The 8639-nt window shown below is 34.0% G+C and overlaps 1 pseudogene; it reads left to right on the forward strand.

The window, feature by feature from the left end:
• Nucleotides 1-4019: 4019 nt before the first annotated feature.
• On the forward strand, nt 4020-8027 carry LOC11432829 (cellulose synthase-like protein D3; annotated as a pseudogene).
• Nucleotides 8028-8639: the final 612 nt, after the last annotated feature.

The following is an 8639-nucleotide window of genomic DNA, read 5'->3' on the forward strand; positions in this document are numbered from 1 at the left end:
AAAAATCTTGAAGATTTTAAAAGACTTTGTTGGATTGTATTGATTTTGTGGGATTTTAAAAGACTTTTCTGTTCTACTGTAACAATGGTAGGTTATATATTTTGTTTGGCAAACTTATTGTCGAAATCATCATGCCTCTAACTTGCACTTTTCTTAACATAACTTTTACGTTCATTAAAAAAAAGAACGTACTATATAATCTTGTGGTTAATTTACCATCTACCTATATATCAAATTATTATAAAAATCACAACTTTACGTTCATTGGTATTATAATAATTTTTCTACTTGCATTTTTCTACCTGTAACATGCATTTTTCAATCAAATTATTATAATCAATAAATTAACATAGCTTATTTTTAGGTCTATTTATTTTGATATTATATGTCCAGAATTTTTAAGATCAATCAACCTGCTAGTAGTATATTATCTAATAGTCTTTTTTTGAAGAAATATTATTACACTCATTGATTCAATGTTTTGTTTTCGGTTGATTTATAACTGTACTTTTGTTTTTGAGATTTTTTGGTCTGTACTGTATCTTTAAATTTAGATTTAAATGTGTTATTGGTCCTTGCACTTTCATCAGATTTTGGCATTGGTCCCTACACTTTTTTTTGTTTGGAATTTCGGTCCCTGCACTTTGTAAAAATATTGGTATTGGTCCTTCTATTAACTTTCTGTTAAAAAAAAAACACAAAACTATTGGTATTTGTCCCTGCACTTTGTAAAAATATTGGTATTGGTCCCTGCACTTTGTAAAAATATTGATATTTGTGCCACGTGGCGTGAAATGATTGGGCCATGTGGCACTCCGTTAGTTTTGTGTTTTTTTTTAACAGAAAGTTAACAGAGGGACCAATACCAATATTTTTACAAAGTGCAGAGACCAATGCCAAACAAAAAAAAGTGCAGGGACCAATGCCAAAATCTGATGAAAGTGCAGGGACCAATAACACATTTAAATCTAAATTTAAAGATACAGTACAGACCAAAAAATCTCAAAAACAAAAGTACAGTTATAAATCAACCGAAAACAAAACATTGAATCAATGAGTGTAATAATATTTCTTCAAAAAAAGACTATTAGATAATATACTACTAGCAGGTTGATTGATCTTAAAAATTCTGGACATATAATATCAAAATAAATAGACCTAAAAATAAGCTATGTTAATTTATTGATTATAATAATTTGATTGAAAAATGCATGTTACAGGTAGAAAAATGCAAGTAGAAAAATTATTATAATACCAATGAACGTAAAGTTGTGATTTTTATAATAATTTGATATATAGGTAGATGGTAAATTAACCACAAGATTATACAGTACGTTCTTTTTTTTAATGAACGTAAAAGTTATGTTAAGAAAAGTGCAAGTTAGAGGCATGATGATTTCGACAATAAGTTTGCCAAACAAAATATATAACCTACCATTGTTACAGTAGAACAGAAAAGAATTTGGAAGAAACGTAAAAAAAAAAAAATGAATTTGGAAGAGTATTACAAAATCTCAAGGCTATGTGTGGGAGACAAAAAAGTCTCAAGGCTAGGTGTGAGATTGTTAGTAGGTACATTTTACACTAAGGAGGGTGTATTGAATCATGATTCTAAGGGATTTTAAAAGACTTATTTATAATGAAAAAGTCTTGTGGTATTCAATCAATACTCTTTTCAATTTTAAAAAAGTCTTGTGTTATTCAATCAAGATTCTTTGTCATTTAAAAAAAGTCATGTGGTATTCAATCAAGACTCTTAATCACTTAAAAAAAGTCTAGTGATATTCAAAATCATTCAAATTTCGAAGGATTGTTTAATAAATAAGATTTTGATGGATTTTGTGGGATTTTCTAGTGAAATTTTAGCATGAAAAAGTCTTTCATGAAAACATGAGATTTCTTAAGATTGTTTTTTTCTTTTAAGATTTTACTATCTCTCCCTCTCTCTCTCTCTCTCTCTCTCTTCCTCTCCTCTCCCTCCCTCCCTCCCTCCCTCCCTCCCTCCCTCCCTCTCTCTCTCTCTTTTCCCCTCTCTCTCTCCCCCCGTAAAAAATAAAACAAAATAAATAAAAGAGTCTTTATTGAGATTTTGTGAAAGAGAGTGTGTTATGATATTTTTTTCAATTATTTCTTAAAATTCATAAAATCTGATGAAATCTCTTGAAATCATTTCAAATCCTTTAAAATCTTATGAATTAAATCCATTGAAATCCTTAATAGTCTTTTAAAATCATCAAAGTCATCAAAATCCTGCAAAGTCTTTTAAAATCCTCAAGACTTTTTTAAACAAAAATTATCTTTTAAAATCCTAATCCAATACACCCCCCTAAACAATCTCACAAAATCCATTACTCACAACAATCCATAAAAATCTGTAGAGTTTTGAATACTAGCAGACAATTTTTAAGTTATGCAAAATCTCAATTGAATACCACTGGATTTCATTGGACTCATTAAAAAATCTTGAAAATCCTAATTGAATACCACAAGAATGTTTTACATTCCTTCAAAATCTTAATTGAATACCACAAGACTTTTATAAAACAAAAAAGTCTTTTAAAATCCTATGAAATCTCAATCCAATACACCCCCCTAAATCCTCTAAAAAATAGATTAGTAATAAACGTGAACAAAAAATATTGCTAAAGATTGAACTTTAAATCATCTAAAAAAAATTAATAATAAACGTGAGAAAAAAAATGTTAAAGATTGGATAATGTCAATTTTTAGTACCTATAATTATCTGGATAATGTCAATTTTTAATACCTATAATTATCTGGATAATGTAAACTTTTGAATGAAGGTAACAACCTGATCACCTCTAACCTAAATGGAAAATTATTCAGCCAACACCATACACAATGGCATGCACTGCATTCATTCAAACTCGACATGCAAGCTACTATATTATTGAGAACCAAACTGCAACAATATTTTTAAAACATGTTCATAAAAAAGTTCAATTCTAGCATTTCCGCACTAAAACATTCACTTCTCCATCTCCACCTTCTCTCATTCGGCCCTTCTCCTTCAAAAATTATATATGTACACAGTTTACATTTAAATTAACAATCATTTTGAGGAAGAGATCGACTAAAATTTGTAGTTAGTTTTTAGTTTCTTAAATTATGGTGTAGATTTAAATTTAAATTTCAAAATAATTGAATTGCTAAGGGTACAATTGCATATTTATAACAATATAATTAATGAATACAAGAGTAAAACTATTTGAGTGTAATTTCGGTATATTGAAATTAGGCTACACCAAAAAATATATATCTAACAATTAGTGTTTTCCTAACTTATAACTCTGGTAAAAAAAATAACACTATGTTCGTGGCTCTGGCACAACAACGCCTCTGGACCACTGCACCTTAGTTGGCTTGATACTACAATGGGGATGTGGTGGTAGGGGTGTCGATGACGACCATTCTCTCCGATGACAATGTCCGCTGGGAACTAGATGCATTAGAGCGTTTGGGCAGATAGCCCTCCTCAACAAGATAGAGTGACATATAGGACAGTTAGGGTTTAAACGAAGCCAAACAACAATGCAATTTAAATTTATATTTATATGTGAGGAGACGTGATTTATTCTTTTTGAAGGGAAAAAAGTAGAGTTTGGTTTATTATGAAAGAATGCGGGATTGTGGGGTTTTAGGGTTTGGATGAATAACAACAAACTATTGATTTGCAACTTTATATTCCCTTTTGAACTTTTGTTGTAGTCTATGTTGCATAGTTATGGGTATTTACTATTTTAGAATTTAGAAGTACTCATACTTTAGAGGTTGTAGTCTTTTAACTTTGGTTTAAATATATATTTGATCTCTAACTTTTTCAATTTAGCAAAAATGACAAATGTAGTCTCTTATATTTAACCCTTTTTATAAAAGTTTTTTTTATATAAGTGTATAATTGTTGAATTAAAAAATATACAAAAGGAACTGGCACGTATGTTCTAATAAACAAGCCAAAAACTTCATGCAAACAATTTTCCAAAATCTTTTCATCTACTATGAACATAAAGAGGAGAAAAGAAAAAGTTAGAGGTTCAAAAGTACAGTTAAACCTTTAACTTTATGTAAATGTTTGTTCCTGAGACGGGGCTTAAAGTTAACTACGATATGTTGATGAATATCTGATGTGTTCAATTTCTGAATTGCATGGAAGAGAGTCGAGGAGTAATGTGTCACAAGTTCCATTTTCACCGGAGGATTTAACTGCGTAACCAGTGCTCATACTTTAATGGATAAAGTTACAGAATCTGAAGTAAATCATCCACAGATGGCTGGTGCAAAAGGGTCTAAATGTGCTATTCCTGGCTGTGATTCTAAGGTGATGAGTAGAGATTGCTATTTGGATGTTGTGAAAGTTATTAAAGATGCAAAGAGCCATATAAGAACACAGAACTTGATCAAGTGGCTGTGGATAATGGAGCGCCACTTCCTCAATCAAATGGGGGGTCTAAAATGGAGAGAGAGTGTCCTTGAAGTCGAGAAAGTATGCCTCGATGAGAAGTCAAACTGGAGACTTTGATCACAATCGATGGTTGTTTGAAACAAAGGGGACATATGGTTTTGGTAATGCAATGTGGCCAAAGGAAGGGGATTTGGGAAATGGAAAAGATGGTCATGTTTCTGAGCCAAGTGAATTGATGAGCCGACAATGGAGGCCACTAACAAGGAAGATTAAGATACCTGCTGCTGTTCTAAGCCCATATCGGTACCAAGCCTCGCTTCTTTTATTTTTCAATAAATAATGTATTTTTTTAATAATCATAAATGCATTTTTATGTTTCTTTTTCTAGTGATCAAAATCATGCATTTCCCCTTTATTATGAATGACCATTTTGGCTTCACTATATTTGACCAACTTGAATGTAATTGATGGATATAAGTTTTTCTCTTCTCTCTCTCGCGTTTTTTTTTAATTGCTTTTGCCATTATATATTAAATGCAATAGAAGAATGGAAATTTGATTAAAGTTTTAGAGCTGATTTTGGAGAAGCAAATCTTGTTTGCATCTGTTTATTAGATCTTGCTTGTGATTGTGAAGTCTTGAATAGAACTATCAAATTTACCATATTATATCAGCTTGCTTTATGTACTGCTTTTAATTCTAATAAAGTTCAACAATGCAATTAGTCATTGACTTGAAAGTTTAATGCCACATGTGTGTTCTGTCTTGACAATTACCTTTCTTTCTGTTACAGTTTCATCATTTTTGTTCGTCTGGTTGCCCTTGTACTGTTCCTGCGTTGGAGGGTCACACACAAAAATACTGATGCAGTCTGGTTATGGGGAATGTCTATAGTTTGTGAATCATGGTTTGCTTTCTCTTGGCTTCTTGATCAACTTCCCAAGCTATGCCCGGTAAATCATTCTGCAGACCTTAATGTTCTGAAGGAAAAGTTTGAGTCACCAAGTCCTAACAATCCTACAGGAAAGTCTGATCTTCCAGGCATAGATGTCTTTGTCTCAACTGCAGATCCTGAGAAAGAACCACCACTTGTCACAGCAAACACTATCTTGTCGATCTTAGCTGCTGACTATCCAGTTGAGAAGCTTTCTTGCTATGTTTCTGATGATGGAGGTGCACTTTTAACTTTTAAGGCAATGGCTGAAGCTGCTACCTTTGCTAGTAATTGGGTTCCATTCTGCCACAAACATGATATAGAACCTAGGAATCCTGAATCATACTTCAACTTAAAGGGTGATCCTTACAAAAACAAAGTGAAACTAGATTTTGTGAAGGATCGTAGAAGGCTGAAGCGTGAGTATGATGAGTTTAAGGTCAAAATCAATGGTTTTCCCGACTCTATCCATCGCAGGTCAGATGCTTTTCACGCAAGTGAGGAAAACAAGACCATGAATCAGAGACAAAATAGGGGAGATGAACCTGTTGAGCCTATAAAGGTTCGAAAAGCACTCAAAGGGTGACCATTCCGGCATAATTCAGGTACTAATTAAGCTTTTGAAATTGCTGCTGCAATCTATGATATTATAAAAAATTGCAGTCAGAGTATTAGTAATATAAATCAAGATTATATTTTTTTATGTATATTTATTTCTGTCCAATTCTATCTGAAGTGAAAGAGTTTTTATGTATAAACTCTTTTTTATTGCCGGTGTATTCTTTTGTTCCAGACTTGTTATATTCTTTGGTCCATTGAATCTGTCAAATGCGGCTTATACATTCCATTGTGGTCGCAGTTGCAAAGACATGAATATTAAAACATTGATGTCACAGCCTAGATTGCGGTTGCAAACTCTTTAAAAAGAAATGCTAAGTAGGTCCTAGAAGTTAAGTTTATTCTTGGGGAGATGAGAATGAATAACTGATGTCTGATGAATGATATTTTGCAGGTGCTGTTGAAACCTCCAAGTGACGAACCTCTTATTGGACATGTTGATAATGCAAAGCTTATTGACATGACCGGTGTTGATATCCGTCTTCCCCTTTTTGTTTATGTTTCTAGAGAGAAACGTCGAGGTTACGATCACAACAAAAAAGCTGGGGCAGTGAATGCATTGGTCAGAGCTTCAGCTGTCATGTCCAACGGTCCTTTTATACTCAATCTCGACTGTGATCACTATATTTACAACTCCAAAGCAATGAGGGAAGGTATGTGCTTTATGATGGATCGTGGTGGGGATCGCCTCTGCTATGTCCAATTCCCCCAGAGGTTTGAGGGTATTGATCCCTCTGATAGATATGCTAATCACAACACTGTCTTCTTTGATGTTAACATGAGAGCCCTTGATGGACTTCAAGGCCCGTTCTATGTAGGAACCAGCTGTCCGTTTAGAAGGTTTGCTCTTTATGGTTTTGACCCTCCACGCGCCAAAGAAGAGCACGCATCTTTCTGTAGTTGTTGCTTTGTGCGTTATAAGAAGCATGTCAACAGCTCAGAAGAGAACCAGGCACTAAGGATGGGTGACTATGATGATGAAGAGGTGAATCTTTCACAATTCTCCAAGAAATTTGGTAACTCAAATATTCTTATTGACTCAATTCCAGTGGCACAGTTCCAAGGTAGGCCGCTTGCTGATCATCCTTCTTTGAAAAATGGACACCCTCCTGGTGCTCTCACCATACCTCGTGAGCTGCTTGATGCATCAACTGTGGCAGAAGCCATCAGTGTGATTTCATGTTGGTATGAGGACAAGACTGAGTGGGGACAGCGTGTTGGATGGATATATGGATCAGTTACTGAGGATGTGGTCACTTGTTATAGGATGCATAATAGAGGATGGAAGTCAGTTTACTGTGTAACTAAACTAGACGCCTTCCGCGGAACTGCTCCCATCAGGTTCTTAGATGGGCTACTGGCTCAGTTGAAATATTCTTCTCGAAAAACAATGCAATTATGGCCTCCCGAAGAATGAAATTTCTTCAGAGGATAGCATACCTTAATGTTGGAATCTATCCATTCACTTTCCCTCCTCTCTGGACAGTTCATTGTATTGGTTTACCTCTTGGCTATTAATGTGACTTTGTGCATTCTTGCTATGCTTGAAATTAAGTGGTCAGGAATTGAGCTGGAAGAATGGTGGAGAAAACATCTAGCTGCCGTGCTTCAAGGTTTACTCAAAGTCATTGCAGGCGTTGAAATCTCATTCACCTTGACTTCAAAATCTGGCGGTGATGATGTTGACGACGAGTTTGCTGATCTATATATTGTCAAATGGTCATCCCTTATGATACTGCCAATTGTAATATCATGATGGTGAACATACTAGGAATAGCTGTTGGAGTTAGTAGAACCATATACAGTTACAGTACCATACCACAGTGGAGCCGTTAACTAGGCGGTGTTTTCTTCAGTTTCTGGGTCTTGGCTCATCTCTATCCTTTTGCAAAAGGTTTGATGGGAAGAAGAGGGAGGACACCCACCATTGTTTTTGTATGGTCGGGTCTAATAGCAATCATTATATCACTCCTCTGGTTAGGTATCAATCCACAAGCCTCCCATGATGGTAGCTCATTCTTTTTGTCAGATTATTACAATTTTCCTTTGTAGTTTCTCTTTTGACTCAACAACTCGGTGATAATAGTGAATGAACTTGAAATATTGTTTACTTGCTGACACAAGTTTTATAGTTTAGTAATGATTTATTTTATTTTAATATTTTGTTATATGATTATATCTATTCTCTAATTCCATATATTATTCTTTTAGGCTATGTTGGATTGGTTTAGAAGTAATGCGTTTAATTGTATCTGTGACTGTGATGGAAAGGAATGAAATAACATTCCATTGTTTGAATTTTAAAATAATGGATGGAATGGGATGAAACATTATATCATCTTCTCCATAGTCTTTCCCATTCTCCTTCCCATAGTCACTATGGAACAGTGGAAACAAAGCTGAAAGAAAGAAAGTGCAGGGAAATTGTTTCTAAATAGAAAAGTAGCATATGATAGGTCCACAAGTGCACAGAAATATCGGTGGTTTTAGTATAAAAGATGTCGAATCCCACAGAGATCAATGTCAAGTACCGTTATCTATTGTCACGTTGTTTATCTAAGGCGATGCTAATTAATTTGGTTGTAAAATTGGGAAAATAACTTGTTTTAAATTAATTCTAATGACAAGAGACCGGAATATAATTCAAGTCGACAGTGAGTACTT

Source organism: Medicago truncatula, chromosome 7 (assembly GCF_003473485.1).
Source record: "Medicago truncatula cultivar Jemalong A17 chromosome 7, MtrunA17r5.0-ANR, whole genome shotgun sequence".
Lineage (NCBI taxonomy): Eukaryota > Viridiplantae > Streptophyta > Magnoliopsida > Fabales > Fabaceae > Medicago > Medicago truncatula.